The sequence below is a fragment of the Anomaloglossus baeobatrachus genome, chromosome 5, assembly GCF_048569485.1.
Source record: "Anomaloglossus baeobatrachus isolate aAnoBae1 chromosome 5, aAnoBae1.hap1, whole genome shotgun sequence".
Taxonomy (NCBI): domain Eukaryota; kingdom Metazoa; phylum Chordata; class Amphibia; order Anura; family Aromobatidae; genus Anomaloglossus; species Anomaloglossus baeobatrachus.
This window is the reverse complement of record NC_134357.1, coordinates 289792278-289802277: the sequence shown is the minus strand read 5'-3', so window position 1 is coordinate 289802277 and position 10000 is coordinate 289792278. Positions and strand designations below refer to the sequence as shown.

Genomic DNA, 10000 nt, shown 5'->3' with positions numbered 1-10000 from the left:
CAGTGCATGCTTTCACAGTTTCCTTCGTATAGCACAGGAGATGGAATTATTATCATCTGGAAGATAATTAAATTATCACCTGGGCAATCATGGGAAAGCCGAGAAACATACACTGTTTTGGCAAACACTGCTCTTGGGTTATGAAGCTTCTTTTGTTTCGGAGTAGAAGGGGGAACGTGGCATAGGGGTGGCTTGGTTGACGGTGGTTAGCGCATGCTAAAGGGAAAAGCCATAAGCAGTCGCCCAACGTGGGGCTCGAACCCACGACCCTGAGATTAAGAGTCTCATGCTCTACCGACTGAGCTAGCCGGGCTTCTGGGCCACACTGACTCAGCAGAGCAATACGTGGCATGGCAAGGTCAGGGGGAAGGGGCCTGTCAGACCCTGGATCCAGGCTCGTTGGGTAGCAGACAAGCTGTCGAAACATCCAAGCATTGGTGGTTCAGTGGTAGAATTCTCGCCTGCCACGCGGGAGGCCCGGGTTCGACTCCTGGCCAATGCAGGACTGCTCTTTTCATCGTTTGACAGAAATTGCAGCGCAACTCTTTTCTTCACTTTCAGAAACATTTGCTCGGTGAGCTTTAGACGTGTTACTGAAGTATTCAAGCGTTGGTGGTTCAGTGGTAGAATTCTCGCCTCCCAAGCGGGAGACCGGGGTCTAATTTCTGACCAATGCAGTGTGCCTCTTTTTATCATTTGCCAGGAACTTCTGCTCATTTCCGGTCCTCACTTTCTAAAACTTTGAACTTTGGTTGCTTTTCTTTGCCTTCCCATCCTCTGGGGCCTTCCCTGCTCCTTATCCTCTAGGGCAGTGATCCCCAACTCAAGTCCTCAAGAGCCAGCAACAGTGCATGCTTTCACAGTTTCCTTCGTATAGCACAGGAGATGGAATTATTATCATCTGGAAGATAATTAAATTATCACCTGGGCAATCATGGGAAAGCCGAGAAGCATACACTGTTTTGGCAAACACTGCTCTTGGGTTATGAAGCTTCTTTTGTTTCGGAGTAGAAGGGGGAACGTGGCATAGGGGTGGCTTGGTTGACGGTGGTTAGCGCATGCTAAAGGGAAAAGCCATAAGCAGTCGCCCAACGTGGGGCTCGAACCCACGACCCTGAGATTAAGAGTCTCATGCTCTACCGACTGAGCTAGCCGGGCTTCTGGGCCACACTGACTCAGCAGAGCAATACGTGGCATGGCAAGGTCAGGGGGAAGGGGCCTGTCAGACCCTGGATCCAGGCTCGTTGGGTAGCAGACAAGCTATCGAAACATCCAAGCATTGGTGGTTCAGTGGTAGAATTCTCGCCTGCCACGCGGGAGGCCCGGGTTCGATTCCCGGCCAATGCAGGACTGCTCTTTTCATCGTTTGACAGAAATTGCAGCGCAACTCTTTTCTTCACTTTCAGAAACATTTGCTCGGTGAGCTTTAGACGTGTTACTGAAGTATTCAAGCGTTGGTGGTTCAGTGGTAGAATTCTCGCCTCCCAAGCGGGAGACCGGGGTCTAATTTCTGACCAATGCAGTGTGCCTCTTTTTATCATTTGCCAGGAACTTCTGCTCATTTCCGGTCCTCACTTTCTAAAACTTTGAACTTTGGTTGCTTTTCTTTGCCTTCCCATCCTCTGGGGCCTTCCCTGCTCCTTATCCTCTAGGGCAGTGATCCCCAACTCAAGTCCTCAAGAGCCAGCAACAGTGCATGCTTTCACAGTTTCCTTCGTATAGCACAGGAGATGGAATTATTATCATCTGGAAGATAATTAAATTATCACCTGGGCAATCATGGGAAAGCCGAGAAACATACACTGTTTTGGCAAACACTGCTCTTGGGTTATGAAGCTTCTTTTGTTTCGGAGTAGAAGGGGGAACGTGGCATAGGGGTGGCTTGGTTGACGGTGGTTAGCGCATGCTAAAGGGAAAAGCCATAAGCAGTCGCCCAACGTGGGGCTCGAACCCACGACCCTGAGATTAAGAGTCTCATGCTCTGCCGACTGAGCTAGCCGGGCTTCTGGGCCACACTGACTCAGCAGAGCTATACGTGGCATGGCAAGGTCAGGGGGAAGGGGCCTGTCAGACCCTGGATCCAGGCTCGTTGGGTAGCAGACAAGCTGACGAAGCATCCAAGCATTGGTGGTTCAGTGGTAGAATTCTCGCCTGCCACGCGGGAGGCCTGGGTTCGATTCCCGGCCAATGCAGGACTGCTCTTTTCATCGGTTGGCAGAAATTTCAGCGCAACTCTTTTCTTCACTTTCTGAAACATTTGCTCGGTGAGCTTTAGACGTGTTACTGAAGTATTCAAGCGTTGGCGGTTCAGTGGTAGAATTCTCGCCTCCCAAGCGGGAGGCTGGGGTCTGATTTCTGACCAATGCAGTGTGCCTCTTTTTATCATTTGCCAGGAACTTCTGCTCATTTCCGGTCCTCACTTTCTAAAACTTTGAACTTTGGTTGCTTTTCTTTGCCTTCCCATCCTCTGGGGCCTTTCCAGCTCCTTATCCTCTAGGGCAGTGATCCCCAACTCCAGTCCTCAAGAGCCAGCAACAGTGCATGCTTTCACAGTTTCCTTCGTATAGCACAGGAGATGGAATTATCATCATATGGAAGATAATTAAATTATCACCTGGGCAATAATGGGACAGCCGAGAAACATACACTGTTTTGGCAAACACTGCTCTTGGGTTATGAAGCTTCTTTTGTTTCGGAGTAGAAGGGGGGAATGTGGCATAGGGGTGGCTTGGTTGACGGTGGTTAGCGCATGCTAAAGGGAAAAGCCATAAGCAGTCGCCCAACGTGGGGCTCAAACCCACGACCCTGAGATTAAGAGTCTCATGCTCTGCCGACTGAGCTAGCCGGGCTTCTGGGCCACACCGACTCAGCAGAGCTATACGTGGCATGGCAAGGTCAGGGGGAAGGGGCCTGTCAGACCCTGGATCCAGGCTCGTTGGGTAGCAGACAAGCTGACGAAGCATCCAAGCATTGGTGGTTCAGTAGTAGAATTCTCGCCTGCCACGCGGGAGGCCCGGGTTCGATTCCCGGCCAATGCAGGACTGCTCTTTTCATCGGTTGGCAGAAATTTCAGCGCAACTCTTTTCTTCACTTTCTGAAACATTTGCTCGGTGAGCTTTAGACGTGTTACTGAAGTATTCAAGCGTTGGCGGTTCAGTGGTAGAATTCTCGCCTCCCAAGCGGGAGGCTGGGGTCTGATTTCTGACCAATGCAGTGTGCCTCTTTTTATCATTTGCCAGGAACTTCTGCTCATTTCCGGTCCTCACTTTCTAAAACTTTGAATTTTGGTTGCTTTTCTTTGCCTTCCCATCCTCTGGGGCCTTTCCAGCTCCTTATCCTCTAGGGCAGTGATCCCCAACTCAAGTCCTCAAGAGCCAGCAACAGTGCATGCTTTCACAGTTTCCTTCGTATAGCACAGGAGATGGAATTATTATCATCTGGAAGATAATTAAATTATCACCTGGGCAATCATGGGAAAGCCGAGAAACATACACTGTTTTGGCAAACACTGCTCTTGGGTTATGAAGCTTCTTTTGTTTCGGAGTAGAAGGGGGAACGTGGCATAGGGGTGGCTTGGTTGACGGTGGTTAGCGCATGCTAAAGGGAAAAGCCATAAGCAGTCGCCCAACGTGGGGCTCGAACCCACGACCCTGAGATTAAGAGTCTCATGCTCTACCGACTGAGCTAGTCGGGCTTCTGGGCCACACTGACTCAGCAGAGCAATACGTGGCATGGCAAGGTCAGGGGGAAGGGGCCTGTCAGACCCTGGATCCAGGCTCGTTGGGTAGCAGACAAGCTGTCGAAACATCCAAGCATTGGTGGTTCAGTGGTAGAATTCTCGCCTGCCACGCGGGAGGCCTGGGTTCGATTCCCGGCCAATGCAGGACTGCTCTTTTCATCGTTTGACAGAAATTGCAGCGCAACTCTTTTCTTCACTTTCAGAAACATTTGCTCGGTGAGCTTTAGACGTGTTACTGAAGTATTCAAGCGTTGGTGGTTCAGTGGTAGAATTCTCGCCTCCCAAGCGGGAGACCGGGGTCTAATTTCTGACCAATGCAGTGTGCCTCTTTTTATCATTTGCCAGGAACTTCTGCTCATTTCCGGTCCTCACTTTCTAAAACTTTGAACTTTGGTTGCTTTTCTTTGCCTTCCCATCCTCTGGGGCCTTCCCTGCTCCTTATCCTCTAGGGCAGTGATCCCCAACTCAAGTCCTCAAGAGCCAGCAACAGTGCATGCTTTCACAGTTTCCTTCGTATAGCACAGGAGATGGAATTATTATCATCTGGAAGATAATTAAATTATCACCTGGGCAATCATGGGAAAGCCGAGAAACATACACTGTTTTGGCAAACACTGCTCTTGGGTTATGAAGCTTCTTTTGTTTCGGAGTAGAAGGGGGAACGTGGCATAGGGGTGGCTTGGTTGACGGTGGTTAGCGCATGCTAAAGGGAAAAGCCATAAGCAGTCGCCCAACGTGGGGCTCGAACCCACGACCCTGAGATTAAGAGTCTCATGCTCTACCGACTGAGCTAGCCGGGCTTCTGGGCCACACTGACTCAGCAGAGCAATACGTGGCATGGCAAGGTCAGGGGGAAGGGGCCTGTCAGACCCTGGATCCAGGCTCGTTGGGTAGCAGACAAGCTGTCGAAACATCCAAGCATTGGTGGTTCAGTGGTAGAATTCTCGCCTGCCACGCGGGAGGCCCGGGTTCGATTCCCGGCCAATGCAGGACTGCTCTTTTCATCGTTTGACAGAAATTGCAGTGCAACTCTTTTCTTCACTTTCAGAAACATTTGCTCGGTGAGCTTTAGACGTGTTACTGAAGTATTCAAGCGTTGGTGGTTCAGTGGTAGAATTCTCGCCTCCCAAGCGGGAGACCGGGGTCTAATTTCTGACCAATGCAGTGTGCCTCTTTTTATCATTTGCCAGGAACTTCTGCTCATTTCCGGTCCTCACTTTCTAAAACTTTGAACTTTGGTTGCTTTTCTTTGCCTTCCAATCCTCTGGGGCCTTTCCAGCTCCTTATCCTCTAGGGCAGTGATCCCCAACTCCAGTCCTCAAGAGCCAGCAACAGTGCATGCTTTCACAGTTTCCTTCGTATAGCACAGGAGATGGAATTATCATCATCTGGAAGATAATTAAAATATCACCTGGGCAATAGTGGGACAGCCGAGAAACATACACTGTTTTGGCAAACACTGCTCTTGGGTTATGAAGCTTCTTTTGTTTCGGAGTAGAAGGGGGGAACGTGGCATAGGGGTGGCTTGGTTGACGGTGGTTAGCGCATGCTAAAGGGAAAAGCCATAAGCAGTCGCCCAACGTGGGGCTCGAACCCACGACCCTGAGATTAAGAGACTCATGCTCTACCGACTGAGCTAGCCGGGCTTCTGGGCCACACCGACTCAGCAGAGCTATACGTGGCATGGCAAGGTCAGGGGGAAGGGGCCTGTCAGACCCTGGATCCAGGCTCGTTGGGTAGCAGACAAGCTGACGAAGCATCCAAGCATTGGTGGTTCAGTGGTAGAATTCTCGCCTGCCACGCGGGAGGCCCGGGTTCGATTCCCGGCCAATGCAGGACTGCTCTTTTCATCGGTTGGCAGAAATTTCAGCGCAACTCTTTTCTTCACTTTCTGAAACATTTGCTCGGTGAGCTTTAGACATGTTACTGAAGTATTCAAGCGTTGGCGGTTCAGTGGTAGAATTCTCGCCTCCCAAGCGGGAGGCTGGGGTCTGATTTCTGACCAATGCAGTGTGCCTCTTTTTATCATTTGCCAGGAACTTCTGCTCATTTCCGGTCCTCACTTTCTAAAACTTTGAACTTTGGTTGCTTTTCTTTGCCTTCCCATCCTCTGGGGCCTTTCCAGCTCCTTATCCTCTAGGGCAGTGATCCCCAACTCCAGTCCTCAAGAGCCAGCAACAGTGCATGCTTTCACAGTTTCCTTCGTATAGCACAGGAGATGGAATTATCATCATCTGGAAGATAATTAAATTATCACCTGGGCAATAATGGGACAGCCGAGAAACATACACTGTTTTGGCAAACACTGCTCTTGGGTTATGAAGCTTCTTTTGTTTCGGAGTAGAAGGGGGGAACGTGGCATAGGGGTGGCTTGGTTGACGGTGGTTAGCGCATGCTAAAGGGAAAAGCCATAAGCAGTCGCCCAACGTGGGGCTCGAACCCACGACCCTGAGATTAAGAGTCTCATGCTCTGCCGACTGAGCTAGCCGGGCTTCTGGGCCACACCGACTCAGCAGAGCTATACGTGGCATGGCAAGGTCAGGGGGAAGGGGCCTGTCAGACCCTGGATCCAGGCTCGTTGGGTAGCAGACAAGCTGACGAAGCATCCAAGCATTGGTGGTTCAGTGGTAGAATTCTCGCCTGCCACGCAGGAGGCCCGGGTTCGATTCCCGGCCAATGCAGGACTGCTCTTTTCATCGGTTGGCAGAAATTTCAGCGCAACTCTTTTCTTCACTTTCTGAAACATTTGCTCGGTGAGCTTTAGACGTGTTACTGAAGTATTCAAGCGTTGGCGGTTCAGTGGTAGAATTCTCGCCTCCCAAGCGGGAGGCTGGGGTCTGATTTCTGACCAATGCAGTGTGCCTCTTTTTATCATTTGCCAGGAACTTCTGCTCATTTCCGGTCCTCACTTTCTAAAACTTTGAACTTTGGTTGCTTTTCTTTGCCTTCCCATCCTCTGGGGCCTTTCCAGCTCCTTATCCTCTAGGGCAGTGATCCCCAACTCAAGTCCTCAAGAGCCAGCAACAGTGCATGCTTTCACAGTTTCCTTCGTATAGCACAGGAGATGGAATTATTATCATCTGGAAGATAATTAAATTATCACCTGGGCAATCATGGGAAAGCCGAGAAACATACACTGTTTTGGCAAACACTGCTCTTGGGTTATGAAGCTTCTTTTGTTTCGGAGTAGAAGGGGGAACGTGGCATAGGGGTGGCTTGGTTGACGGTGGTTAGCGCATGCTAAAGGGAAAAGCCATAAGCAGTCGCCCAACGTGGGGCTCGAACCCACGACCCTGAGATTAAGAGTCTCATGCTCTACCGACTGAGCTAGCCGGGCTTTTGGGCCACACTGACTCAGCAGAGCAATACGTGGCATGGCAAGGTCAGGGGGAAGGGGCCTGTCAGACCCTGGATCCAGGCTCGTTGGGTAGCAGACAAGCTGTCGAAACATCCAAGCATTGGTGGTTCAGTGGTAGAATTCTCGCCTGCCACGCGGGAGGCCCGGGTTCGATTCCCGGCCAATGCAGGACTGCTCTTTTCATCGGTTGGCAGAAATTTCAGCGCAACTCTTTTCTTCACTTTCTGAAACATTTGCTCGGTGAGCTTTAGACGTGTTACTGAAGTATTCAAGCGTTGGCGGTTCAGTGGTAGAATTCTCGCCTCCCAAGCGGGAGGCTGGGGTCTGATTTCTGACCAATGCAGTGTGCCTCTTTTTATCATTTGCCAGGAACTTCTGCTACCCAACGAGCCTGGATCCAGGGTCTGACAGGCCCCTTCCCCCTGACCTTGCCATGCCACGTATAGCTCTGCTGAGTCGGTGTGGCCCAGAAGCCCGGCTAGCTCAGTCGGTAGAGCATGAGTCTCTTAATCTCAGGGTCGTGGGTTCGAGCCCCACGTTGGGCGACTGCTTATGGCTTTTCCCTTTAGCATGCGCTAACCACCGTCAACCAAGCCACCCCTATGCCACGTTCCCCCCTTCTACTCCGAAACAAAAGAAGCTTCATAACCCAAGAGCAGTGTTTGCCAAAACAGTGTATGTTTCTCGGCTGTCCCACTATTGCCCAGGTGATAATTTAATTATCTTCCAGATGATGATAATTCCATCTCCTGTGCTATACGAAGGAAACTGTGAAAGCATGCACTGTTGCTGGCTCTTGAGGACTGGAGTTGGGGATCACTGCCCTAGAGGATAAGGAGCTGGAAAGGCCCCAGAGGATTGGAAGGCAAAGAAAAGCAACCAAAGTTCAAAGTTTTAGAAAGTGAGGACCGGAAATGAGCAGAAGTTCCTGGCAAATGATAAAAAGAGGCACACTGCATTGGTCAGAAATCAGACCCCAGCCTCCCGCTTGGGAGGCGAGAATTCTACCACTGAACCGCCAACGCTTGAATACTTCAGTAACACGTCTAAAGCTCACCGAGCAAATGTTTCAGAAAGTGAAGAAAAGAGTTGCGCTGAAATTTCTGCCAACCGATGAAAAGAGCAGTCCTGCATTGGCCGGGAATCGAACCCAGGCCTCCCGCGTGGCAGGCGAGAATTCTACCACTGAACCACCAATGCTTGGATGCTTCGTCAGCTTGTCTGCTACCCAACGAGCCTGGATCCAGGGTCTGACAGGCCCCTTCCCCCTGACCTTGCCATGCCACGTATAGCTCTGCTGAGTCGGTGTGGCCCAGAAGCCCGGCTAGCTCAGTCGGCAGAGCATGAGACTCTTAATCTCAGGGTCGTGGGTTCGAGCCCCACGTTGGGCGACTGCTTATGGCTTTTCCCTTTAGCATGCGCTAACCACCGTCAACCAAGCCACCCCTATGCCACGTTCCCCCCTTCTACTCCGAAACAAAAGAAGCTTCATAACCCAAGAGCAGTGTTTGCCAAAACAGTGTATGTTTCTCGGCTGTCCCATTATTGCCCAGGTGATAATTTAATTATCTTCCAGATGATGATAATTCCATCTCCTGTGCTATACGAAGGAAACTGTGAAAGCATGCACTGTTGCTGGCTCTTGAGGACTGGAGTTGGGGATCACTGCCCTAGAGGATAAGGAGCTGGAAAGGCCCCAGAGGATGGGAAGGCAAAGAAAAGCAACCAAAGTTCAAAGTTTTAGAAAGTGAGGACCGGAAATGAGCAGAAGTTCCTGGCAAATGATAAAAAGAGGCACACTGCATTGGTCAGAAATTAGACCCCGGTCTCCCGCTTGGGAGGCGAGAATTCTACCACTGAACCACCAACGCTTGAATACTTCAGTAACACGTCTAAAGCTCACCGAGCAAATGTTTCTGAAAGTGAAGAAAAGAGTTGCGCTGCAATTTCTGTCAAACGATGAAAAGAGCAGTCCTGCATTGGCCGGGAATCGAACCCGGGCCTCCCGCGTGGCAGGCGAGATTTCTACCACTGAACCACCAATGCTTGGATGTTTCGACAGCTTGTCTGCTACCCAACGAGCCTGGATCCAGGGTCTGACAGGCCCCTTCCCCCTGACCTTGCCATGCCACGTATTGCTCTGCTGAGTCAGTGTGGCCCAGAAGCCCGGCTAGCTCAGTCGGTAGAGCATGAGACTCTTAATCTCAGGGTCGTGGGTTCGAGCCCCACGTTGGGCGACTGCTTATGGCTTTTCCCTTTAGCATGCGCTAACCACCGTCAACCAAGCCACCCCTATGCCACGTTCCCCCTTCTACTCCGAAACAAAAGAAGCTTCATAACCCAAGAGCAGTGTTTGCCAAAACAGTGTATGTTTCTCGGCTTTCCCATGATTGCCCAGGTGATAATTTAATTATCTTCCAGATGATAATAATTCCATCTCCTGTGCTATACGAAGGAAACTGTGAAAGCATGCACTGTTGCTGGCTCTTGAGGACTTGAGTTGGGGATCACTGCCCTAGAGGATGGGAAGGCAAAGAAAAGCAACCAAAGTTCAAAGTTTTAGAAAGTGAGGACCGGAAATGAGCAGAAGTTCCTGGCAAATGATAAAAAGAGGCACACTGCATTGGTCAGAAATTAGACCCCGGTCTCCCGCTTGGGCGGCGAGAATTCTACCACTGAACCACCAACGCTTGAATACTTCAGTAACACGTCTAAAGCTCACCGAGCAAATGTTTCTGAAAGTGAAGAAAAGAGTTGCGCTGCAATTTCTGTCAAACGATGAAAAGAGCAGTCCTGCATTGGCCGGGAATCGAACCCGGGCCTCCCGCGTGGCAGGCGAGAATTCTACCACTGAACCACCAATGCTTGGATGTTTCGACAGCTTGTCTGCTACCCAACGAGCC

At 50.7% G+C, this 10000-nt stretch overlaps 22 non-coding genes across 22 annotated transcripts; 11 read left to right on the top strand and 11 right to left on the bottom strand.

The window, feature by feature from the left end:
* Window positions 1–240: 240 nt before the first annotated feature.
* TRNAK-CUU (transfer RNA lysine (anticodon CUU)) lies at window positions 241–313 on the bottom strand. Its single transcript has one exon. It is a non-coding gene; the product is annotated as a tRNA-Lys (tRNA).
* Window positions 314–1085: 772 nt separating this feature from the next.
* On the bottom strand, window positions 1086–1158 carry TRNAK-CUU (transfer RNA lysine (anticodon CUU)). Its single transcript has one exon. It is a non-coding gene; the product is annotated as a tRNA-Lys (tRNA).
* A 118-nt stretch (window positions 1159–1276) lies between these two features.
* TRNAG-GCC (transfer RNA glycine (anticodon GCC)) lies at window positions 1277–1347 on the top strand. The gene has a single exon. It is a non-coding gene; the product is annotated as a tRNA-Gly (tRNA).
* Window positions 1348–1930: 583 nt separating this feature from the next.
* TRNAK-CUU (transfer RNA lysine (anticodon CUU)) lies at window positions 1931–2003 on the bottom strand. The gene has a single exon. It is a non-coding gene; the product is annotated as a tRNA-Lys (tRNA).
* Window positions 2004–2121: 118 nt separating this feature from the next.
* TRNAG-GCC (transfer RNA glycine (anticodon GCC)) lies at window positions 2122–2192 on the top strand. Its single transcript has one exon. It is a non-coding gene; the product is annotated as a tRNA-Gly (tRNA).
* Window positions 2193–2967: 775 nt separating this feature from the next.
* On the top strand, window positions 2968–3038 carry TRNAG-GCC (transfer RNA glycine (anticodon GCC)). The gene has a single exon. It is a non-coding gene; the product is annotated as a tRNA-Gly (tRNA).
* A 583-nt stretch (window positions 3039–3621) lies between these two features.
* TRNAK-CUU (transfer RNA lysine (anticodon CUU)) lies at window positions 3622–3694 on the bottom strand. Its single transcript has one exon. It is a non-coding gene; the product is annotated as a tRNA-Lys (tRNA).
* A 118-nt stretch (window positions 3695–3812) lies between these two features.
* TRNAG-GCC (transfer RNA glycine (anticodon GCC)) lies at window positions 3813–3883 on the top strand. The gene has a single exon. It is a non-coding gene; the product is annotated as a tRNA-Gly (tRNA).
* A 583-nt stretch (window positions 3884–4466) lies between these two features.
* Window positions 4467–4539, bottom strand: TRNAK-CUU (transfer RNA lysine (anticodon CUU)). The gene has a single exon. It is a non-coding gene; the product is annotated as a tRNA-Lys (tRNA).
* A 118-nt stretch (window positions 4540–4657) lies between these two features.
* TRNAG-GCC (transfer RNA glycine (anticodon GCC)) lies at window positions 4658–4728 on the top strand. Its single transcript has one exon. It is a non-coding gene; the product is annotated as a tRNA-Gly (tRNA).
* Window positions 4729–5312: 584 nt separating this feature from the next.
* On the bottom strand, window positions 5313–5385 carry TRNAK-CUU (transfer RNA lysine (anticodon CUU)). The gene has a single exon. It is a non-coding gene; the product is annotated as a tRNA-Lys (tRNA).
* A 118-nt stretch (window positions 5386–5503) lies between these two features.
* Window positions 5504–5574, top strand: TRNAG-GCC (transfer RNA glycine (anticodon GCC)). The gene has a single exon. It is a non-coding gene; the product is annotated as a tRNA-Gly (tRNA).
* Window positions 5575–6158: 584 nt separating this feature from the next.
* On the bottom strand, window positions 6159–6231 carry TRNAK-CUU (transfer RNA lysine (anticodon CUU)). The gene has a single exon. It is a non-coding gene; the product is annotated as a tRNA-Lys (tRNA).
* Window positions 6232–6349: 118 nt separating this feature from the next.
* On the top strand, window positions 6350–6420 carry TRNAG-GCC (transfer RNA glycine (anticodon GCC)). The gene has a single exon. It is a non-coding gene; the product is annotated as a tRNA-Gly (tRNA).
* A 583-nt stretch (window positions 6421–7003) lies between these two features.
* On the bottom strand, window positions 7004–7076 carry TRNAK-CUU (transfer RNA lysine (anticodon CUU)). The gene has a single exon. It is a non-coding gene; the product is annotated as a tRNA-Lys (tRNA).
* A 118-nt stretch (window positions 7077–7194) lies between these two features.
* TRNAG-GCC (transfer RNA glycine (anticodon GCC)) lies at window positions 7195–7265 on the top strand. Its single transcript has one exon. It is a non-coding gene; the product is annotated as a tRNA-Gly (tRNA).
* A 304-nt stretch (window positions 7266–7569) lies between these two features.
* Window positions 7570–7642, top strand: TRNAK-CUU (transfer RNA lysine (anticodon CUU)). The gene has a single exon. It is a non-coding gene; the product is annotated as a tRNA-Lys (tRNA).
* Window positions 7643–8226: 584 nt separating this feature from the next.
* On the bottom strand, window positions 8227–8297 carry TRNAG-GCC (transfer RNA glycine (anticodon GCC)). Its single transcript has one exon. It is a non-coding gene; the product is annotated as a tRNA-Gly (tRNA).
* A 118-nt stretch (window positions 8298–8415) lies between these two features.
* Window positions 8416–8488, top strand: TRNAK-CUU (transfer RNA lysine (anticodon CUU)). Its single transcript has one exon. It is a non-coding gene; the product is annotated as a tRNA-Lys (tRNA).
* A 584-nt stretch (window positions 8489–9072) lies between these two features.
* Window positions 9073–9143, bottom strand: TRNAG-GCC (transfer RNA glycine (anticodon GCC)). The gene has a single exon. It is a non-coding gene; the product is annotated as a tRNA-Gly (tRNA).
* Window positions 9144–9261: 118 nt separating this feature from the next.
* Window positions 9262–9334, top strand: TRNAK-CUU (transfer RNA lysine (anticodon CUU)). Its single transcript has one exon. It is a non-coding gene; the product is annotated as a tRNA-Lys (tRNA).
* A 557-nt stretch (window positions 9335–9891) lies between these two features.
* On the bottom strand, window positions 9892–9962 carry TRNAG-GCC (transfer RNA glycine (anticodon GCC)). Its single transcript has one exon. It is a non-coding gene; the product is annotated as a tRNA-Gly (tRNA).
* Between the last annotated feature and the right edge of the window lie 38 nt (window positions 9963–10000).